At 41.7% G+C, this 24,559-nt stretch overlaps 1 protein-coding gene across 2 annotated transcripts in view; it reads left to right on the top strand.

Moving 5' to 3' along the window:
- The first annotated feature begins 15,066 nt into the window (after positions 1-15,066).
- The window catches only part of Lca5 (lebercilin LCA5), a 52,488-nt gene continuing 42,995 nt past the window's right edge, over positions 15,067-24,559 (top strand). The window contains exons 1-2 of one of the 2 annotated variants that reach the window (XM_059268301.1): positions 15,067-15,197; positions 15,601-15,664. The gene's annotated coding sequence lies outside the window, so the exon portion shown is untranslated. Of the gene's footprint in view, positions 15,198-15,600; positions 15,665-19,396; positions 19,600-24,559 lie in introns of those variants that run through there. The other variant, XM_059268299.1, reaches the window with a different exon arrangement.

The following is a 24,559-nucleotide window of genomic DNA, read 5'->3' as shown; positions in this document are numbered from 1 at the left end:
AGGTTAACGCCCAAGACTGGATTTTGAAGTAGAACAATTCCCATCTTTCTAAGAGAACCTTTGATCTACAATCTAAACTGCCTGCAAAATATGCTAGGGCAATGGTGGCACAAAGCTTGTGGGAGTAACCAACCAATGTCTGATTTGACTTAAGGCCCACTCCAAGAGATGGAACCCATACCAGCCACTGCTTAAGTGACCAAGAACTAGAGACTAGATACCCCAGAGATCTAGGGTAAAACCAAATCCTACTGGTCTAAAAAAAACAAACAAAAAGTAAAATGACCCCTCATGATATTCTGCTATACTCATAGATGAATGCCTTATTTGGTCATCATCAGAGAGGGTGCATCCAGTCATCTCTATTTACTCTGATATTATTACAAGTCTAGTCATTTGTACACTAACAGGTTACTTAACCTTCCCAGCCTCACAATCAGTCCAACTTTCACTCATGTCAATGTCTAAACTGCCTTGCTCCAGAGTTTATGTGTTCGTCTAGTTCCTATTAGGACATTACTTCTTGAGTTTGTAGTTCTCTCTGTTTCCCAAGACAATACTTTCTTTTCCCCACTGGTTCCTCTAAAACATACCTTGACCCCAGCTCCCCTTACCTTCTATTTGGAATCAATTTCAAACCCAGAAAAATAGCAAGAAAAAGAAAAATACATAGCATATACCATTGCTCAGATTTAACTGTTGCTTGTATTTTAGCCCATTTGTTTTACCATTTTTATGCTATGTATCTCTGTAAAAGTCTTTTGTTTTTCCTCTGAATGTGTTTTTGTTTTTCAACTCAACACAAGTTAAAGTCATTTGGGAAGAGGATATGTTAAGAATATTCCTTCATCAGATTGGCAAGTCTGGGGGGGGCCTTTTCTTGATGATTGATTGATATGGGAGCACCCAGCACATTGTAAGTGGTGCCACCCTGAATAGGTGGTCCTGAATTGTATAAGGAAGCAGGCTGAGCAAGCCAGTAAGCAGCATTCCTCTATGGCCTCTGCTTCCTTCTGCCTCCAGGTTCCTGCCTTGAGTTCCTGCCCTGACTTCCCTCAGTGATGATGGACTGTTACCTGGGATTTGTGAACTGAAATAATCCCTTCCCTCCCAAAGTTGTTTTTGGTCATAGTGTTTATCATGCAATAGAAGCAAATTTGACTATCTGCTGTAGGATGGTCCTTCTCTACTCTGTGAATATGTGTTGTTCTCATTGGTTGATAATAAAGCTGTTTTGGCCTATGGCAAGTCAGGATAAGGTTAAGCAGAAAAACCAAACTAAGGAGGAGAAGAAGAAGGGCAAAGTCAGGGAGAGGCAAGCCAGCTAACCAAGGAGCAAGATGCCAAAGGACTGGTAAGCCACACATCACTTGGCAATGCATAGATTAATAAGAATGGATTAATTTAAATGTAAGAGATAGTTAGTAATAAGACTAAGCCATCTGCCAAGCATTTATAATTAATTTAAGCCTCTGAGTGATTATTTGGAATTGGCTGCAGGATGGGGCAGGACAGAGAAACTCCCAAGTTACAACCATCAAACCATCTAAAGCTGCATTCACTACATTCTTCTATCTAAATGTCTTCATGTTTACTTCTGAAGGGTTTCTGTGGTTGGAGTATGATTTGTCCTCACTAAAACTCATAACAAACTTGAATTTCTATTGTTGTAGAGATTGGGATCTTTACTAAATGATTGGGTAGTTAAAATGGTTAATGCTTTTCTCATGGGATTGGGTTAATTCTTAGTTGATTTTTTAGTTCTCTCTGTGTTGGACTGATTATTGAGGAAGTAGGTTGTTAGAGTGGCCTTCTGCTTTTTTGTCCTTCCCATGTGCCTACCATGTTAAGATGCAACACAAGACCCTTACCAAAGCTGAGGAGATCCTAGCACCATGACTCCAGATGTCCTAGCCTCCAGATCCATGAGCCAACATAAACCTCACTTCTTAATAAGCCATCCAGACTAAAACAGTGGTATTCTCCTATACATATATATATATATATATATATATATATATATATGCTATGATGTTTAAAATTAGAAGAGCATTTGTTCTGAATAGTTAAAAGCTAATAAGTCCTAATGATATGGCCGTAAAGTTCCAGATTCTAGGAAGTGACTATACAAAACAGATGATAAAACTAATGAGTCAATAGTTATTGAACATCTACTATGAACAAGCTAATTGGACAGTCATCAAACAGTGGCACTTATTAGGCCTGTCTCTGTCTTAGTTAAGGTTTTTATTGCTGTGAAGAGACACCATGACCATGGCAACTCTTATAAAGAAAAAACATTTAACTGGGGTGGCTTACAGTTCAGAGATTTAGTCCAAAGTCATCATGGTACGACATGATGGCATGCAGGCAGACAGGATGTTGGAGAAGGAGCTGAGAATCCTACATCTTGAATCCCAGGCAACAGGAAGTGGTCTGTCTCACTGAGTGTAGCTTGAGTGACAGAGACCTCAAAAGCCCTCCCGTCACAGTGACACACTTCCTCCAACAAGGCCACACCTACTCCAACAAGGCCACACCTCCTAATAGTGCCACTCCCTTTTGGGGGCCATTTTCTTTCAAACCACCACACTCCTTTAATGCCCTAAGCATTGGCTCAAATTCCTCACCTGTAGATGTGTTGAGCATCTAAAAACTGTTTTGTCCCAAACCATAGCGCAGGTTTAGCTTGTTCTATTGCTCCCCTGGAGCTGATATGGCTTTTGTGACCCCCATACTTGTGCCTTCTCAGCAGCTCAAGCACTGAAAGCCCCCCATTACTGTCATCTCAGGTCCACACCAAGCCCAAGGCCAGAGTGATTATGCACGATGTTGATGCCAAGAGCAGGAAGAACTCACCAGTTTCTGGGTCAAGTCCAGGTAGCTAGTCCACAGCCCTCAAGGCCAGGATGTTTGTATATAAGAGGGAAAACGTATTGTGAACCTGTACCCAGGACCAGTGGGAAATAACCAAACTCCATCTGCCAACTAATAACAGTTTATTGCTCCCATTGTTCAGGAATCAGCAGCTGGGCTCCTCTGAGTCACGAGTGTCTTCTTCAGCGGGGGCTAATGCCCCAGGAAAGCCCTACCTGTCTAGCTGGTAAGACTTGCTCTGTCTGTGTCCATTGTTGCTGATGTCAGTGGTAGTAATTTTTATTATCTATTCAAGGTGCTGTCTTTTTTCCCTACTACATAGTTAGTAGTTTTTATTTTGGCAGCTATAAAGGAATCTGTGTGGAGACACTTTAAACCATACAAATATTTTGCTCCTCACAGAGTTGGAATACATTGATTGCTTGCCTGTTTTAGCCCTTAATCATGACTTCAAAATAATAACTTTGCATCTCCAGTGCACCCCCTATACTCAGCAGTCAGCACTCAGCCTTTTACTGTATTAAAGTGTCTGTTCTTTGGGTCTATGTGTGTTATGGATGGGTGTATGTGTGTTATTGATACAATCTCATGGGTTCCTATAAATATGATTTATTTTCATTACTATACTTAACTATTTTAGTGCTTAAATTGTCCCATGTCTGACAAGTGGGGCCTCCCTTCAGCCTAGCTTCCTTGTCTTTTGTGACACATTCACCCCGCCCACTCCTCCCCCATCTCCTCCACTTCTTCCTCTTGTTTCTGATTCACTCATTTACAGAACCAATGGGGTTCTCTCTTACTCTTTGGGAAGTTACTACATATTGTTTGTTTCCTTTTTTCTTTAATTTTGAGCCCATGAAGACTGACTATTTTTTCTCCTTTCTGATATTTTTTGTGAGTGTAGAGTAAGCATATGATGTGTTCTAATTTCCAGGTTCACGTAGCAGTTGCTCTGTTATTTAGATCTAGAATACTAGTTCCCTAACAGCTTCATCCCCTTTCTCCCCTCTTAGAGTACTGTGAACTATTTCTTTCCCTCTTGGTTTTGAATTTGTGGATCCTGTCGTTCATCCATCTGTTTATTAGGTTTGTGTCAGAACTATGATAGAAGAAACAGTCACATCCTGTAGTGTCACTGTAAATGAAGACTGTGCCACCAGCATAGTCAGGATTGTTTTCACTTGGTGATAACGTAGAGATTTATTATGATATTTCATGGTGCATATGCTTGAGTAGTTTCATGAATAACAGTTAAATTTGAAAATACCCACAGGGCCAAGTTCTATAAATTCCCCTCCCTTTGTCCTTAGAATCTCCTGTTGAACAACAGCTGCTTCACTGCTGGTCTGCTGGCCACTTAGGGTACTCTGATGGTGCACGATTCTTTTTTTACAATGGACTTATATAGAATATGTGTTTTTTCTAAGTAAAATATGATTAGATTAATTAATGTAACTCTGGTTAAATTCACTCAAATAAGATCTACCCTTTTCAAAAGTATGGTGAAAGTGACATCATGTGTATGGTGTATTTATGCAACCATGCAGAGCTGGGCTTGAGGCCAGGATCTTCCATTATCCGTCCTAGGCAGCATCCTAAGCAAATGCCTCCTCATCTTATAGTGGATGGCCCTTCTGTGTAGAGACAGTCTGGTCCATAGCTGTGATCTTCGCTGTTCACGCATTTCTGTAACCCACACTGCAATACTCCCAGCAGGAGCTTATGTACATAGTCTCACTTTGGCTCTTCCCCCTGTGGCAATATTCCCTCCTCTCTTACATCACTTAGTCATGAGAAATTCATTTGACTCCCGTAGCTGAAATGTTCAAATTACTTTTCTCTCTCAGGAGAGTCTCATTTATGATATTAATTTGCATAGTAAACATTTCCTTTCATGATGGCTCTAAGGAAAGCAATAGCCCAGTTGGATCTGAACAATCTCAAGTCCTTAAATCAGTGAGGTTCAAAATAATAAACTGTAATATGCATAATAGCTTGTCTCTTCCAGCATGATGAATTCCAAACTTCCTGCAATTAGTATAACTTTTCTCCCAGAATGGCATGATGGAAAAAGTTCTATCTGCCAAATGAGACATATAAAGGAGCAATTATCTCATAAAATATTAAAATTGACTTAGGAAGAAAGGCATTCTTTGGACATGTAATGTTTCCTGGCTGAACCACGGTTGTGTCCTAGCAAGCTTCCCCGGTACTGAGGGCAATGCTCTTTCTGCTGGTGCTCATTCAGTACAAATGTAAATATTCTGACATAATTACCCCTGGAAGGCTATCGCTTGGTAATGGTTGCTATGGTCCAGGAGCACTCCCGGGGGAAGAGCTCCAGTCCGCTCGTTTCTCTGTTAAAGCTCCTGACATTTCTGTTTCCACTCTACAGTTGTTCTTTGACTACCCATGACTGCATGCTTTTTGTTGTTCTGTAGGAGTTCAAAGTTTTTCCATTTCAGGACAGTATGGATAATTTTCTTCTCATGAGTGACCTAAATAATAATGAATTAAAAAGACAAACATTAGAAATAGCTCTTGATTTTAATAAACTTAAATGTGGTTCACAATGATGATTTGGTTTCTTTCCCCAGTCCTATCATTTATCATCAATTAGTTTTGAAATGATCTATGAAATGCTACAAGAATACAAGTTGCAGATACGTTTTTAAACATGCTGATTAAAACCCCCAAACCTTTATGTGTTTTCGTTAGGATTTGTTGATGGGTATATAATGCTATTCGGCTCTACATCTAGGAGTCTTATTCTGTGCAGGTGGTCAGGGAAGAACCATAAAATGACATCATGGTTCCTCTACATCCCTCACATGGGCCGAAAAGCAGAATCCTTGTAGAAGTCAGTACACATTTCTTTTTACACTTTCAAAGTTGCTCTTTTTTCTAGTCATAAAACATGTTTATGAATCAGGACATGTACCACAAAAGAAAAAATGAAAAAAAAATTGTTCTTTCATCCAAACACAGAGTAAATGTTTTTGCATGTTTTCTACTCTTTTTATGTTCAAATTTCTTTTTGCAAACAATGTTATATTTAATTTGCTATATCATTATACACTTATGTCCTTTACATTTTCCCCAAACTAGGTGAATAAACAGAAAAACTGTCTTTTTAAAATGAAAGTAATTATGAGGAAAGATATAACATGCCCAAACATTAGCATATAGTATGAAGAAATTTAAAAAATATTACTTACAAAAAATACACAATAAAGAGAAAATATTACTCACCCTGTGATCCCAGAAAGTGCCCCCTGTGGCTACAGCAGTCTGTATTTACATCCTGTACCTCCCATCATGTCATCATGTCACATGAACCTAAAATCTAAGGAGAAAAACTCCAAACATAAAAAAGAAGCACAAATTTAAAGTAATAGAAAATTTTGGCAAGATAAAAATATTCTAATTGAAGCAGTAAAACAGTTCACTTACACAAAAGACTTGATAAATTTGATCCTTGAATTGCAATTTCTGTCCTAGAAAATAGACATGCCTAACATGCACGACACTTGACTTCAATCCCCAGGACCAAAGAGAATTACAGTTTCTGTTATTCCAAAACTACAGTCATATTCAAAAGACAAACATCAAATGGAGGAAAACAGACACACTGAATACTATGAAATATTACCTTAAAGCATAAGTAGATTAATATTGTAGTGCCATACTAACTACCTTAATAAAATTGGAAGATAATTGCTTACACAGAAATTGGCACATTATTAATGAATCTAACATCATTAGATGCTTTTAAAAGCTTATCAGAATAAAGTATGAGATGCAAGCAAGTCCTTTTTTGTTACTCCAGTTCATATTTCAAGAGTGAAAATACTGAATGTTGGTAAAGGAACAGCCATTCTCATACTCTTGTAGAGTAGAAATCAGCTTAATTTTTTTGTTTCTAGTCTATCAAAAAGTCTTAAAACCATTGTGTCCTGCATTAAAGCCATTCCATTTTTATAATTTTTGTCCTCAAAGATATTTGGTTATTTATTTGTTTTTGTTTTTGAGGCAGGGTTTCTCTGTGCAGTCCTGGCTGTCCTGGAACTCTTTAGACCAGACTGACCTTGAACTCACAGAGATGTTTGCCTCTGCCTCTCAAGTGCTGGGATTACAGGTATGTGCCACCACCGACCAGCTTATTCTTTTTTTTAAGAATATAATATTAAAACATAAAATTCTCATGAAGTTGTTTATAAAAGGAAATGAAACCCAATAAATAGCAATGTGATTAAATTATGTTTTATGATAATTTTGAAATTATTTAAAGCAGTGGTTTTTGTGATATTAATAATATCCTATAAATCAATTTGAAGTTATCTGACCTCTTTATTCAATTTTCCTTTCTAAGCACATGAAACATTTTTTAGCCTTTTGCTTATGTAGGTCACAGAATGTGGCTACTGTACATAGATGTCTTTCTTTTTATGTCCATCTACACAAATGCTGCTAACTGTAAAAAAGTTCCTGAAATAGCAATGTTTACCTTACAATAACCTCTGGTTCACATTCTTTAGCTATGGTCAAGTGCATGGAAATATGAGTGTACTGAGAAAGTGCCTAATTTAATGTTCAAAATATCCAATGAAGGGGATATTATCTTTTCCATTTCACAGACAAGGGACTATGGTTGGAGAGATGGCTTATCCGTTGAATGCTAGGCTCACACACATAAAGGTGATTGAGGGGAATTTAAATAACTGACTAGTACCAATCTGCAACTTCTGAGTGACAGGCAGCTCTTTCTGACTTTTAACTTCAAATCTCTTAACTACACCACTCTGAAATATAAAAAGCTATTGAATCTTATATCTTAACTTATATTCCAACTGACTGAACTTTAGGATTTTGAGAAAAATACATTTGAATTACAAATTTTAAATCAGCATTCTTTATTTCATCTTGCAGCCTTCTCAATAAAGCTTCTATTGAATTTTAAAGACTACTTCAGAAAAAGGAACTTTCAAGCGACTGTCAGTACTATTTGTCACGAGAAAATCAGAAGGGGTCTATTAATATTTTTGAATACATTATGTCCTTGAACACAAACTTTGTGACTTAAAAGTCTTGTTTTCCTATCCCTCAGATTTCTTATAATAAAAAGGTCCCAGGGCTGGAGAGATGGTCAGAGGACAAAGGACTTTGTGGAGTCAGTTGTCCCCTTCCAGCTTCATGTGCTTCCGGGGCAGAACTCAGGTTGCAGACTGTGCTACACACTCTTCATCAGTTGAACCATCTCGCTGGCCCCAGGGATCCTGTTTTAACTGCTGAGAATTTTCCCTAGGCAAGTGCAGATCCTCTTAAATCAATGCTTTTCAAAGTTCTCTGAGCGTATGGGTTGACTGAAATGGGGACTCTAATTTTATAGGTCTGGATTGGGGCCTGAGCATCAGCTGTTATATGAATGATGCTCCTTTGTGGATCCTGCTCTGAGAGGTTAAACCTCAGTTGAAAAGACCTCAGGAGACTTTTCTTCTCTCTTATTTATGGGCTTTCTTTTTATGAGACAGCATCTTACTACACAACCGTGCCCATCCTCTTGTCTCTGCCCCTCAGTGCTAGGATTATAGGCATGAGCTCTCTCGCTCTGCTTCCAGCTGGCTTTTATATGGGCCGGTGCACACGCCTGCTTGGCTCCCTGAATGTTTCTCTTGTTCCATTCTGCACATTAATGATGAGGCTTTGGATATTCTTTAAAATGTTTTTTTTTTTTTTTTTATTTATAGCCAGCATTGGAAAAAGTCAAGGAGAGCAATTAAAAACAGCCTTTAAAGATCTAATGAAAAAAATAATGTTCTTGAAAACCCAGCACTTCTGGGGCTGGGGAGACGGCCCCGTTAGCGAAGTGCTTGCTGAAGAATGGAGTTCCGATGCCCATTGGCCACGGAAGAAGTCAGGCAAGATAGCATGGACCTGCCAGACTGACGCTGAGAGGCGCAGATGGAAGGGTCCCTGAGGTATGCTGGCCAGCCACTCTCGACAAATAAGTGAGTCTCCAGGTTCAGGGAGAGACCCCATTACAAAAGACAAGGCGGGGTCTGAGAGATGGTTCAGTGGCTAAGAGCACTGGCTGCTCTTCCAGAGGACCTCGGTTCAGTTCCCAGCCCCCACATGGCAGTTCGGCACCATCTAGCTCCAGTGTTAGAGGATCCGATGCCCCTCTCTGGCCTCCCGCGTCCACATCTCTTTGGTAATTTTGTTAGCAGCCTGTGCCTTGCCTTTTATCCATTTATCTTCCATTCAGCTCAACGAAATATTGCTTTAAATCCTTCATTTAAATGTATGATGCTTGACAGCAAACTCACACTTGTGACATCTTCTGAATAATGTCTTCTCCCCGACATCCATAATGGAGATAAGGAACTCAGAAAATGTGGAATTTTAGAAAACAACCAAAGCTCTTCTGCTTTCATAATCCTAATTAAAAAAAAAAAAAATACTATTGACATGTTAGTGCATTTCCTTACGTTTTCTTTCGCTAGCCATTTAAAAGTCTATTTGTTTTTGTAAAAGAAATATGAAAACAGAAAATGTTTTAAACCATACACATGTGTCTATATGACACGTCTATCTCCATTTCCCACCTCCTAACCAGACACAATCACCATTACCATGCCTAGTGAATTTTTTTATATTTTTACCTTTGGTTTTTCAAGACAAGGTTTCTCTGTGTAGCCCTGGCTGTCCTGGAACTTGCTCTGTAAACTGGACTTGCCAGGAAATCAGAGATCTGCCTGCCTCTGCCTCCTGAGTGCAGGGTTGAAGTGCACCATCACCTGACTGAGTGGTCTTAAAGCGTCCTTGTTTGTGTTGGTGGTTACTCTTTTGGTTTCATTTTCTTTTTGATTTTTTGAGACAGGGTTTCTCTGTGTAGCCCTGGCTGTCCTGGAACTTGCTTTGCAGACCAGGCTGGCCTGGAACTCACAGAGATCTGCCTGCCTCTGATTCTGTAGTGTTAGGATTAAAGACATGCACCACCACCGCCAGCTTGGTGGTTATTCTTAATCTGTAACAACATATTTCTGTCCAGTTCTTGACTTACTAATTTTGGACCACATTCACCCAGTCTTCTGAAAAACGAGGATGTCTTAGTTATATAGACACTGCCTATGTTTCTCCTTTCCTGGGTTTGGTGATTTCTTTAATTATTAAAATGTGTAACGCTGATGTTTGTTTCCTGGCTATAAATACCTCTTTGGCGCTGAGTTTATGGACTTCATATGGAAATGTAAACTACAGGGAAGATGGGAAGGAGGCTGAGGAGGATGCAGATGGACAGCCTAGCACTTTAATTTTGCTGATATTAGCCCCTTCTTGAATAACTTTTAAAGACATTGCCTTTGAACTTGGAATTTCCCCATGTGTCCTTTGGAAAGGATTCCTGTCACCTCTGAAGTTTGGGGCTGTCACTTTTACTTCATTTAGTCCTAGTGTGCTTCTAATTTATTTCTATTTTTTCCAGAATTTTCTCAAACTCATTCCATGCCTCTCACCATTAACATCCTTCAGTCTTTTAAACATTTAATTAATTGACAGCTTCTTAAAACGTTCCTGAAATTGTGGGAGGCAAAAGTCTAGATGTACAGGTCAGAACATCATGTATTAACACCCTGAATAAGTTCTTCCACATGGCCATTGCTTGGTTTGGGGCATTTTGTGATAAGCTTGATTCTTATCAGTTAGACTAATTAATTCAGATCATTTGAAGAATGAAGATCAGATTAGTCTTTGTCTGGGTGACAGGGGCCTGAGGTCCCTCTTCCCTTGCATCTGTCTTTTGCTATTGGGCCAGTCTCTGCTATGGGATGTCTTTCTGTATGCTATGAATATGTGTCACTCCCATTGGTTAATAAATAAAGCTGTTTGGGCATGTGGCAAGAAAGCTTACAACCAGGCAGGAGATCCAAGTCGAGATAAGGAGAGACAAAGGGTGGAGTTGGGAGAGATGTGAGCAGACTGGTAACACCATGGCCACGTGGCAACATGCAGATTAATAGGAATGAGTTAATTTAAGATGAAAGCTAGCTAGCAAGAAGCTGAAGCCATAGGCCATACAGTTTGTAATTAACATAAGCCTCTGAGTGATTATTTTATAAGTGGCTGAGGGATCACAGGGCCCAGTGGGACTGGAGAAACTTCCAACTGCAGCCTCTGTGTGTTTACTTGGGACCGAGCAGCTGCTGGACCAGGCAGGACACAGGAAAACCTCCCTCTACAGTCTCAATATTAGAACCAACTTGCTCTGACCATCTATTTACATGGTTCCTGTAAAATGTGCTTCATAAATGAAAAGGGAATTGAAGCTGGGCCCCACTACTACTTCAGATTACATCCATTTATTCATGTTTATGAGAATATTTACTTAGCGCCTCCATATGGCAGGAATTTTCTGGGTTTTCTACATGTTGGGCATTCCGATCTGGAGTGATGCAGAGCGGACCTGCTGTCCTGGTCATGCTTACATCCTAAGATGGGGACCTTTTCTTTCCTATTGAACCGCAGCTGCTAGCACAGTACAGGCTGAAAAGCACTGGGATGGTAAAATGGAATGCTGCCGGGTTAGGAGGAGACAGCATCCAAACATCAGCTGGCTCAGCATCACTCCAAACCATCTTCTTATGACTAAGTGTTCAGAGTCTGCATCCAAGGACAGTGGATATCTAATAACAACAACAATAATAATATTTACAGGAACAAACAAACACTAATAATTCAAATGCTAACACTTAAAATCAGGGCTGACTTGTAGCTCAGCTATAGAGGATTTATATATATGCAGATCCCTGGGTTTCATTCCTACCATTGTAAAAACACTTTTTTAAAAAACGATACCAATGTCCTATGATATAACAATATTTTAAAAATGGGCGTAGCTATAAAGTGAAAATGTAAAACTAAATATTTTTATAAATATTTTTATGCTGATGATAAGATGGCTGTATAATTCCTTTGAAGTCTCAGTGGGGTATTGTGATGATGTGAATATGAATGGCCCCCATAGGCTCATATATTTGAGTGCTGGTCCCCAGTTGGTTGAACTGTTTGGGAAGGATTAGTAGGTATGCCTTTGTTGGAGGAAGTACATCACTGTCATTCGAGTTGGGCTTGGAGGCTTCAAAAGCCCAGGTCATTCCCAGTGATCTCTCTCTCTCTCTCTCTCTGCCTTGTGTTGGGGATCAGGAATTAAGTTCTCAGCTACTACTCCAGAGCCATGCCTGCCTGCTTGCTGCCATGCTCCACACCTTGATGACCATGGACTCACTCTCTGAAATGGTAAGCCCCAGATGAACTTTCTTCTTTAAGTTGCTTTGGTCATAGTGCCTCTTCATAGTAACAGAAAAGTATCAGAGACAGTTTTATGTCTGTTTGTTTGTTTTGTTTTGAGGTTTTTGAGACAGAGTTTCTCTGTATAGCCCTGGCTGTCCTGGAACTTGATCTGTAGACCAGGCTGGCCTCAAATTCACAGAGATCCTCCTGCCTCTGCCACCAGGGTACTGGGATTAAAGGCAAACATTCCCACCACTCTAACATCTTGGACAGATCCCATAACGTTCTGATTATGCAGTACTTGAAACATAGACTAGTTTAAAACACTCTTGCTTCATATCTTCTCTTTCCCCACACACCAGAATCTAGACCACAAAGATGACTAAGTTGAGGAGCAGGGGAGAGGGTGTACTACAGATGTGGTGAGGGCAGAGAGGGCATCAGCTTTTTACCCAAGTGGGCACCGTTAGGGGCAGGAGGATGTCGGCTGTCTTGCTAAAGTTCAGCATATTGAGCTGAGACCATGCTCCAGAGGCCTCAATGTCTCCAAAGAGTCAAAGTGTGGTTGCCTGGGCCAATGCTCAGCTTTACCAGGTCCCCTCTGTCTTTGAGAAAGAGGAAGACATCCCCTCGAGGCTACCTGCATTCACCCTCCTAACTGTATCTCTGACCACCCTTTCCACGCATCTCCTTCCTTCCTACGCATCTCCTTCCTTCCTACGCAATCAAGAAGCCTCAGTGGCATTTTCCATATCTTTTTCCATGGAGAACTAAACCAGTTTAGTTAAATCCAGGTCCTCATTTTCATCTGAGCCTGCTGGGTCATAAAGCCTTACTAGCCAGGGTCATTTCAGTTCCAGTTTCAGATATTGCTAGACTGGAACTATACATTAGCATCAAAGAATTCTCCTCCCACCAATGTGAAACTCTCTCAACAATGCCTTTAATCCCAGTGCTTGGGAGGCTGAAGCAGGTGGCTCTCTGTGAGTATGAGGCCAGCCTGGTCTACAGAGGAATTTCCAAGATAGCCAAGGCTATACAGGGAAACTCCGTCTCAAAAAACAAACAAAATACCACACACACACACACACACACACACACACACACACACACACACACAACCCCATAAAACAAACAAACAAACAAACAAAAAGACACCCCACAAAACAAAACCACAAAACTCTATCTCAAGGACAACACCAAAACGCTGAAGAGGCTTTAATTTAGTAGCCATGAGGTCTTAACATCCCCTTCTTTTAGATACTATAGATTTCTATGTTTGTTTGGATTTCTACCTCTCATTCCCACCCAGTGGGCTCCAGAAAAGCAATAATAATAATAATAATAATAATAATAATAATAATACCCTGTGACCAAAGGCAACTTGAGTTTCTTTCCTACTTTCTGAAACTCGGGCCTCTTCTGCTGAAACTGAGGAGAGGCATTTTCCAGGGTGGGACTTGTTACCTGTTGGTAGTCCGCGGAAGGTGGTGAGTCCTAATTATCTATGGTTTATTTGAGGGTAATAGTTACAATTTCAAGGAAGCAAGGTGAGAACATCCCAGCCAACATTCTCCTCAGCAGGTGGGAAGGGGAAGCCTGAGCTACTTTGAAGATGGATAATTTTCCCCACTGTTTGTATTGTTTAATTGGTATTATAGGGGTAAAAAATTTAGTTTCCCTAACTATGTTGGATTAATGTCACAGTGTTGTGATCTACCTCGTCTTTGTCCCAGTTACTAATTGTGGTATTCCAGGTTGGGACAAGGCACGTAGAAATTTTTTTCCTGGGAGAGATATCACAACCCACTTCTTTGATTCCTGGGTAGTCAGTCACTAATAAGTGGATGCTGACAGAATGGAAATGCTTTACTTAAGACCACTGCTTGCAAAGTTTTGTACAAAAAGCCTGCCCACTCTTTGATGTTTTCCAGTAACACTGTATTAGCAAATGTCTGGGATGTGGCTCAGTGGACAAAGTTCTCGCCTAGCATGCCTGAGGCCCTGGGTTCCATGCCTAGCCTTGCATCATTAGGGTGGTGGCACAGGCCTATAATCTCAGCACATGATTAGTAAAGGCGCGAAGACCAGAAGTTCAAGGTCATTGTCAGCTACCAGGGAATTCAAGGTTAGCCTGAAGTAGAGAATGCCTCAAGTACACACACTCCACACACACCACCACCACCACCACCACCACCATCACCAATAACCAAACCTAACAAACACGAAACAATACTAAAAAGTGTTAACAGCGGACTGAGGAGGACCTAGGCTGAAGTTTTCCCTTTGGACAGAGAAAGATCAGAAGCCAGTTATTAAACACTGCATTTGCAGACCAGTAAACAACAACAACAACAACAACAACAACACTTCAAGAACTACTGTTGTTAAAGGGCCAGTGTTTGGGGCAACACTTCTCCACAAGCATCCTTACAGTCTGGGCACATTTTTTCATTCTATGATGTAGGTCACTGATCAACAGTTACTTAGGTATGAGAGAACTGAAAGTGTCTTTTACAGTTTGTTTTCCTATGGAATCTTATTTCCAAAATTGCTTTCCTACTGTTTTAATTAGCAAGATAAAAATTTCAGGTGCTGAAAAAGGCCCACAGTTAAACAGAAGGAAAGGAGGAAAATTTTAGGTTATTCCCAGATTTCACTCATCTGAAAGCCTTGGTTGGAAATCACCTGGGAAATAAATCATGCATCATTTTAATGGGTTCAAGTCCATATGACTGCAAGGCTGCTAGTTTCTCTTCCATCCCCACGGATGGGCAGGGCGGCTGATTATCCGGCATCACAGGCATGGCCAGGCCCTGAGCCCAGCGAGACGCTGCGACACAAAGAGCCGCAGCGATGGAGGGAGGAGGAGGAGGAGGCAGAGTCACCGTCACGGCTCAGACGACCCAGAGGTTCAGGTGGGAGGCTTAAATCCGGGGAGACTCGCGGCCGTGGCGACCTCGGCATTGTGTTCACCGTCCTTTCAGTCACCTTCTGAACCACAAATAGAACCCGGGGGAGACCGAGAGAAGGTAGATCGGACCGCTTGCTCCGCAGGCGGCACTTTCGACAATCACTCCTTAATTTAATGCTCGGGCTTTAGCTTTGAATTACTTGAAACGTGTGTGATCTCAAATATTTAAAAATTAATTCCTAGAGCTTTTCCTTGAGTGGATTGCATGTTGTTAAAAATTAATCCTCAAAATAACACTCTGCTTTAAGAAATGACATGTATCAGGGATCGATCACCCACTGGACACTAGGAAATGGCATATACCCCTGGAAAAAACTGCTTTTGGGGGGAGAGGAGAGTAAGTTCTAATTCATGAGCAGCACAGCTCCACTGGGGTTTATTTATTTATTTATTTATTTATTTATTTATTTATTTATTTATTTATTTATTAACTTAAAATTTTGTTTTCTATCAAAATGCAGCGCGTCCTTCCTCAGGTTGCTGCGGGAGTAGAAGGAGCGGACTCTGGGATCCCTGGATTAAGAGGTGTGCTGATAAGGGCTAACTAGGCTCTGGGAAAAACTCCGATTTGTGGCAATTTTCTGGTTTTTGTGGCGCGAATATCGTCACCGTGTCTGATCTGGGACCAGTGTGAGGTCAGTTACTGCCAGGGCAGCAATGCGCCTTGGGGAGCCAGTACCACGTTCCCTGCTGGGTGCTGAGCCCATTCTGGTTCTCGCACGCGCTGCCGGTGGATTGGACCACGTCACTGAGGTGACGATGGTTGGGTTGGAGCTGCCTTTGCATTTAATTGTTGCACCTTGGTTTGCCAAGTAATTGAGAGAATTCTTGAGGGCCACCATTTTGGGGAGATGCTGAATTGCTAGGGGCTCCACCTTTTCCCATTTCAGTTTTGTAGGGCAAGGAAGGCCTGCTTTTATAAGGAAGGCCTGCTTTTACAAGGAAGGCCTGGAATTCCAGCACTCAGGAGGCCAAAAAGGGAGATCACCGCCAGTTAGAGGCCAGCCTGGACTTCCTAGTGAGATTCTGTCTCAAAATACAAACCAAACTGGCAAAAGTAAACACACACACACACACACACACACACACACACACACACACACACACACGGTGGGGTAGGGAGAGAGGCAGAGAGAGACAGACAGAGAGACAGACACACAGAGAGAATGAGATTGATTCCCAGACCAAGCAGGGCAGTCCTGATTTCAGATTTAGAATTCTGTACAAGATATTGTTTGAAGACAAAGGCCTAGTACCGCCGGAAAGACAACATTAGAAACCATTTGAATGGCTGAATTTATCTGTTCATTTTCATTTGTAAAAATCTGACGATGCTATGAAACTATAAACGTGGATCAAAAACACCAATGTACCAGTCTATGGAGAGTACTGAACTTACAGTACTTTCTCATTCTTGATTAAATACCAATCCTGGCTCAAAGAGACAAATGAGGTTGTATCCATGTAACCACAGATCTGTTTAAAATGAGAAGGACCTTAGATATGTTTTTTTTCCCCCGAGGATTTTCAGATAAGCTAAGCAATTTCATTAGAACCCCCTTAGAAGGTGAGAGGGGGCAGGGAAAGGGGAGGGGAGGGGGGAAGAGGGAGGGGAGGGGAGGGGGGAGAAGAGGAGGGGAGGGGAGGAGAGGGGGAGGGGAGAAGAGGGGAGGGGGAGAGGAGGGGAGGAGGGAAGGGAGGGGGAGAGGAGGGGAGGGTGAGGGAGGGGAGGGGAAGAGGAGGGGAGGAGGGGAAGGGAGGGGGAGAGGAGGGGAGGGTGAGGGAGGGGAGGGGAAGAGGAGGGGAGGAGGGGAAGGGAGGGGGAGAGGAGGGGAGGGTGAGGGAGGGGAGGGGAAGAGGAGGGGAGAGGAGAGGGAAACAAGTGTATAGAAGTCCAGTCCACGCGTACCCAGCCCTCCCTGCCATGCGCTGCATCACGCCCTTTCATAGAAAGCAGTTCCTTGTGGAAATCTGCTTCCTGAGTTTCAAATACACGGCTTTCATTTCAGAAGAGAGCGGTGGCAAGTGATGCTGTGATTTGCTTTCCTAAAAACAAAACAAGCAAACAAAAAACCAGAACAAAACCGAAAAACAGACAAACAAACAAAAAGATACTAAGCTTTAAAGAGAACTTTGTAACTGCCACACAGCTAATAAGAGGCAAAGTCAGATTTGGGATTGAGGATGTAGGCTTCTGGTCCAGCATCATTTTCCTTTTCAGAAGCCGGCTACCCATCCTTGCTTCCCTTTACACCTCTGCGTAAACAGTCTGAGCATGTGCTGACCCGTGAGGTACTATGACCGGCATGAACTGTGAATACTTAAGACAGGTGGTTATTCTGAATTGAGATGTATCAAAGGATGAAAAAAAATTAGTTGAATTTTCTGGTTTTTCAGACTGGAGAATTTAGGATTATGTGCTTTTCTTAAATTTAAAAAGAAGCCCACCAGATTGGTCTATAAAAATATATGAGTGAAATTCAACTTTTGATGTAGGCTTTTTTAAAAAAAACTGAACACAGATGCAAAGTCCACCCCCTCATTGAAATAAATTCTACAAAATTCAGATGCTATCAATAATTCACCCTCCAATTTGAAAGAAAGTTACTAGTGAATATCTAAGTGGCTCAGTTTCTTTTTTCCAGTAACACAGTACATCACTCAAAAACGTCATGGAGTCTTCAACAATTCATCCTTTATACAGTGTAATAATCAACAGTTCTGAGGACCACAACGATGAACACTGCATGCTGTAATAAGGGTACTGAAAATGTTACACACAATTAGATCTTTTTGTTTGGGGGATTTCTGAATTTTTAGATACTGCTCAATTACCTTGTTAGAGAAACACTCCAAAGATGCTAAATTTGGAATTTAATGGTATTGTGATTCTATCCTTACCTCACCACTTACTACTCCCTGAATATCTCTTCTGGAGTATAAATGATGGCTAACAATATCTAAGTCAAGCGTTGAAACAGAACAGGATGTTACAGCCTAGGACATTCTGAGTGCTCAGTTAGTCACAGTGTTAGCTGTCCCTGAGTGCCACAGTCCTCCTCTGGAGATGGTGGAAGGCAGGTGGCCAGGGAAATGGCGTATTTCTCAACTTTCCCCCAGCATCCTTCTTTGAAAGTAGTCCACCCATGCCTGTTAAACTACTTTCTATTAACTCTGTCAATAATAAGGGTGAGCTATTTTGACTGAGGAGTACCAGATTTAACTAAGTGATATGAAGTATTTCAATGCAGTTTGAGGGACTCCTCATTTTCACTAAAGGACAACTGCTATCGCCTATGATACACTGTAACTACAGAAAATTCCATTTACAATATTTAGGCAGGTTCATCTGTTACTTGAAGGAAAATATGTCAGCAAAAGTTTTGAAACAGTGCACAAGTGGAAAAACGAAGTGAGGCGAGAAATGAGAATGATAATCTCTAATGGGCAATGGATCAGAACATATTTGTGTCCAAGAATTCGATTCTCTGCACACGGAGGCTGAAATCCAGAGATCTAGGCACTAACAGTCTTAAATCAGGAACTGGGTAGTCTTAAACCATCTGGATGACAAGGTCAGAGAGCTTCAAAGCCCTAGTGAAAAAGATTGTTTTCTTTTTAGCTTCTTTGCCTACTGCAATTAATGCTGTTTAATGTGCACTGTCAACTTTTAAAAGAATATTAGCCATCCAGCCGCCCTTAGCCCATTGGCATGCACTTCGGAATATTCCTTTTAAAAAATAAATCATGTGCAAATGTGTTCCGATTCCTCTTTATCCCCAAATTCGCTCCAGAACCCAAAAATCACGCTCAAACTATATTCAAGATGTGCCCATGAAGGCCCAGACCCCGAGGCAGGAGCATCATTCACGTGTCAAGTTCACGCCCTCCTACAGGTCAATTTCAGCGGAGCCCGGAAAGTACATTATGATTTCTTCATAATGAAACCCAACATATCCAGAAAGAAATCAGGCAGCTTCCAAGGATTCTGTCCAGCAGCTAGTTTCACCGACCCTGTCCAGAGACGGGGTCCCTCCTCGGGAAGGTTGGCATCCTTTCGGTCCGCCTTGGGCACCGGGCTTGGCGCACCAACTGTCCTCGCGGGTCGCAGCCCCGCCTCAGCGGCCGACCAATGGCTGATGCCTCTCGCCTGGCCATCCCGTCTTCCGGTGTCACACTAGCCAATAGGGATGGCCGTGTGGAGCCAGCAGCCAATGGGAACTCGGGGAGGCGGAGACCGGTCCTCCCGCGGTGGAAGCTGGGCCTCCGCTCCGTTGCCCGGGAGCCGAGGCCGCCGAGCCGCCGCCCACTGCCGCGGTCCCTTAGAGTGAGGGATTTCAAAGTCCCCGAAGCCGCCGCCGGCAGCGTCCCGGTACTCCTCGCCTCAGGCCGTAGCTGTCGGTCGGGCTCGGGGATCGGGCCGGTGATCTAGGCAGGAGCGGGAGGCGTCAACTTGGAGGGTAAGGGGCGGGCCGCGGCCGAGAGAGGAGGTCTGCGGCCGGGGCATGGACGCGATGGGGGTGATGCGGGGCGGGGCGGCTGATGCGGCCCTGGGGCGGAGCGGGAGAAAGTTAGGAGCGTGGGGTTTGTCAGCCCCCAAAGCAGGAGGAAAGTGCGGTACAGGCAGATCCAGAGAAGGGCGAAGTTAACCAGAAAGACACCTCTGGAGGCTGGTGGCGATCCGGATGGGTGGGCGTGGAGCCTTTCACAGGCCCTGGGACAGGGTATTATTATGACACTGTCATTAAACGGGAAAGGCACTTTGGCCCAGGCTATGAATTCCTTTTAATATATCCTTGAGGGATGGAATGTGACGAATAAAAGTAGTTAGCCAAACCTACCTGTTGACATGGCTGCGTTGGGGTGGGTACAGACGCTTTGCTTCGCGCGGGGTGAACAAGGGGACAGTGTTTCTCGGTTTGAAGGGCCGGTCCAGTTCACCTGAATGTAAACTCTTACTCACTTCGTGGGCTTGAAAAGTAATGGCATCTATCTAGCGGCAGGATTTTTTTTTTTTTTTTTTTTTCCCGGTGAGGGAGTGCAGTGAATAGCAGATTCGTTGTGAGGATTCATTTTATGGAGGTATTTTTGTACCTATGTTTGGGTAGTGTGGAGGGAAGTTTTATGGAAGTAGATTTTCTTTTAGGATTGATTTTGTGTCTTTTCTGTCATGGACCAGCCCCTGTCTGCTCATCTCCACCCCGAAATTTGAGGGTCTAAGCTCATCGCCCAAGCAGAGTACATACATGTTTATGCCCAACCTGTGCGTTCAGGATTAGATGTCTTTGGGATCAGAAGTCATCATTTAGTTCAGCAGTTGAGAACACTGACTACGCTTCCAGAGGACACAGGTTTGATTCCCAGCAGCTACGTGACTGCTCACAACTGTTTGTAACTCCAGTCCCAGGGAATCCAACGCTCTCTTCTGGCCTCCTTGGGCATCGGGAATGCACACGGTGTACAGACATAGGTTCAGGCAAAACACCCATACACATATTGATAAATAAAAAAAATAGATAAAACACCCATACACATATTATAAATAAATAAATAAAACTAACTAACTAAATAAATAACAGGCATCGAGGAAAAAGGTAAATGGAGGTTTTGTTTTGCCCATGCTCATTAATTTGTATTCTTTCTATTCTCATTCTGCACTCCAGTTTTATATTATCATTTACAATATTTTGCCCTGTGAATTGTTGCACATTGATTAATGTGTTTATTCAAATGTATGACAGGAAAGGCTAGTTTGCTTGCAGTCTTTAAGTTGATAAACTGTCACTCAGATGTCAAAAATCAGTTGAGGCCCTTGGAGAAGAGATATTCCCACAGCTGTATCTCTTTAAGGTCACAGAACTAATTCCTTAAGACTTGCTAGAAGACTCAAGCAGTCCCCTCCTGGTCCTCCTTTCTGTTGTCAACCCTGGAGTCCGGACACCTTATTCTGCCCACCACAAATTAATCTTCAATTATTTCTTTTCACTCCATCCTTCTTGGCCAACTCCATCCTTCCTGTTGGCTCCTACCATCTATAACTTATTAGCACACCCCCAGTTTTGCATCTCTCCAACTCCTATGTAGGCAACCTTAGATATTTCCACTCAGATTAACCTGCCCATGGGCACCCCAAACTCAGTATGTCTGGTAACTGACAAACCCCATGCAGCTGGATGGTATCATTTGCATCCAGTTTTACAAGTCAAAAACTTTGAAATTCGGGTTCTTCTCATAGACCACATTTAATCCATCATCAACTCTAGTTTATTTGACTTGGTCAGTATCTCTGACATCAGTTTGAAGCCCCGTATCTCTAATTATGCTCCTGTAGATCAAACCTTCATTTCTTGGGTTGAGATGGACCTTTGTAAAGGTCATGTCTGAGTGCTTTAACATTCCTGAGAATCCTTTGTTTCCATAAGAATTCTTCCTGTGATTGTAGCTTCCACCCAATCCAGCCTCACTCATTACTTACTGATGCTCACAGCCAGTGTATTCATTTCAAACCAAATTGTCCAATATTAGTATAATGTGAAGCATATTTATTTTGCAATAAGCATACAAAAATATAAGCAGATAACGTTAATTTTAATATATGGTTACTGAATAATCCAAAATATCATTTCAACATATAACCAATATTGAAAAGATTATTAGTTTTTTTGGCTTTTCGTGTGTGTATTAAATTTTCCAAAGCTCATGTATTATGTGTGTAAAAGTTATTGGTTACTATACAGTGAAAATGACTTTCATTACCCTGTCTTTTTTCCTCCTTACTTCCTTTAGACCTGTTCCTCCATTCTCATATATAAATTTATACCTAGATTCCACACATGAGATAACATGAGGTATTTGTCTTTCCGAGTCTGACATATTTAAATGACACTGAACAATCTTCAGTTCCATCCATTTTCCTGCACTATCATTTTTACAGGTGAATACATTTCCATTGTGTACATCTACCTTAGTTTCTTTATAACGTCACCTGCTGGTGGACTTCTAGGCTGATCCCCATCATTGCTGTTGTGAGAGGTGCAGCAGTAAACAGACGTCCCACGTACATATTCTGATGACCACATATCTCAGTTTCACTGAGCTACATTTCACACGCTTAGTAATTACTTGCAATCTGAAGTAACTATTTGCATGTTTTTGTTATTAGGCCTAGCTGACTTGATATAGGGACCAGGCTGCATTCTGGGTTCTGGGTTTAAAGGCATGGCCACCATGCCCAGCCCTTGCTAAACCGTTTATTTTGACAGGTGCTGCTGCTTGTATTGGAAGAAGCCCTTCTTCACCAACTGTATGCTTTTAATAACCGAATTTACCACTGCCCATCCAGTCCCCCCCTCCCCCAGATTATGCTGTGCTTAACCTCTAGTAATGCCCGAGAACAGAAAGCGAGCGTTGCCTCCTCTGGACTCCTCCTGGCTCCCTTCTGGCACTAATCCTGCCTCTCATTTCACTACCTCTCCTTCCTTTACCGCCAGCAGCTGTATTCGGTTGTATTATTTCTCCTCTTCTTGGCGCAGAGTTTGTTCATGTGAGGAAATGAGTTATCTTACTCATTTCTTATTTGTAACTTATTCAACCTTCAATGTCTGACATTTGGTGGGTGCTGAACAAGTGTCTTATGGATGGATGAAAGAACATTCTGTGGTATTTTCATTTGATTGACTAAGCTTTGGGGATACATACTACAGTTCTGCTTTCATTTGGCTATTTTCATTTTCTTTAAAGAAGCTGATTGTGCCAGAGATGTGAAGGTTAGCATTTGCTGTGGTCTGACTGATCATACTAAAACCATACTTTAAAATACAACATAGTTTAAAAATTTTTAGTATTTCAAAGTTTTAAACAAATATATTTTGATATTTAAGGGAGAGAAGATATTATGCAAATAAAATAAGTTTTTTTGTAGAAATATGCAGAAGCATGTAAATAGAGTGAGGAAATATGAATTTTCTTTTTTTTAATCTTTTAATGGTCTCTATAGAATTTGCAGCTGTTGCTTGAAAGCAGCACTGTGGTTCTTTACCTTCATCTTATCATTCCATACTTTTTTTCCTTCTTGAGGAAACAGAGCTCCTTAATTTCAGTTCTTGCTCTTAGTTTCTCTTAGTTTTCTTGTCCTGTTGCCTGCCAGCAGCAGAGGTAACCAGGAAGCGATGTTTCATACACAGAAACCCAGCACAGGGTTTTGTTGGGGAATTAACAAGGCTTTGGTTTTATACACTTTGTTCCTAGACTCATCTGAGCCGTGTGATCGCTGTGTGTACACAGTGATCTCTGTGGATCTCAGCTCACTTTACCATCTATGAGAACCTGGGGATAAAGAAGGATTTCCAGCCCTGGAGGAGTCCTGACCAGTTAGGTATCACCTGTATTCTTGGGGATTCTTGTTAAAGAAATTTACTTTTGGATAAAAAGTGAAATGTTTTGGAATTGATAGTTTCCTGACATTGCTGTAGTAGTGTTCTTGGCCATTTTAAGGAAAATAACTATTCTTAGAGATTTAATTAGCAACACTCACACACACTGCTTTTAAATAGTTAACTTTTTATCTGATGAAATACATAAAGCATTCCACCCCTCAGGAGAAACTGATAACTGATTCACTCCTGGTCACAACGACTAGTTTAAATGAGTAGGAAACCTACACATGGAACATTAATCTCCAGGATTCTGTAAGTTACACATCTTTTTTTTTCTTTAATGGAAAATAGATTTTCTTCATACAATATATTCTGATTATGTTTTCCCCTCCTCCAACCCTTTTCTATCCTCTCCTTCTCCCTTTCCATCCAAACCCACACCCTTTCTCTCTCTCTCACTTATTAGAAAACAAATAGGCATCTAATAATAATAATAAAGTAAACAAAATCAAACGAGAATAGACAAAACAAGCAGAGAAAAAGAGCCATAGGAAAAGCACAAGAAAGACGTACAGATGCGGAGACACACACACACACACACACACACACACACACACACACACACACAGAAAGCCCTTAAAACACAAAACTGGAGAAAAACATAAGATATACACAAAAGACCCGTAAGGTAAACAAACAGAAACCAAAAGCCCCAGCAAAGCATTATGAGACAGAGGACCTCCAGAGATGCCACCGAGTTTCTTTTCTGTTGGTCGTTTACTGCTGGGCATGGGAACTGCCCTCAAGAGTGGTTTGTATACCCAGTGAAACTCTGTGGGAGAACTAATTTTTCCTTGCGAGAGCAGTTACCAGTTGGAGACAGTTTCTGAATTAGGGATGGGGGCTGTGTTCACTTACCCTCTCAGTGGGGACCCCATCAGGCCCAGAACTATTCCAGCCTGTGCATGTTGCCACCGTCTCTGCGAGTTCATATGTGGTCCTGCTGTGTTTAGAAGGCCTTGTTTCATTGTTGTTCTCCATCCCT

This window comes from Peromyscus eremicus, chromosome 7, assembly GCF_949786415.1.
Source record: "Peromyscus eremicus chromosome 7, PerEre_H2_v1, whole genome shotgun sequence".
In the NCBI taxonomy this organism is placed as follows: domain Eukaryota; kingdom Metazoa; phylum Chordata; class Mammalia; order Rodentia; family Cricetidae; genus Peromyscus; species Peromyscus eremicus.
The sequence above is the reverse complement of the archived record's forward strand: the minus strand, read 5'-3'. Positions and strand labels throughout refer to the sequence as shown.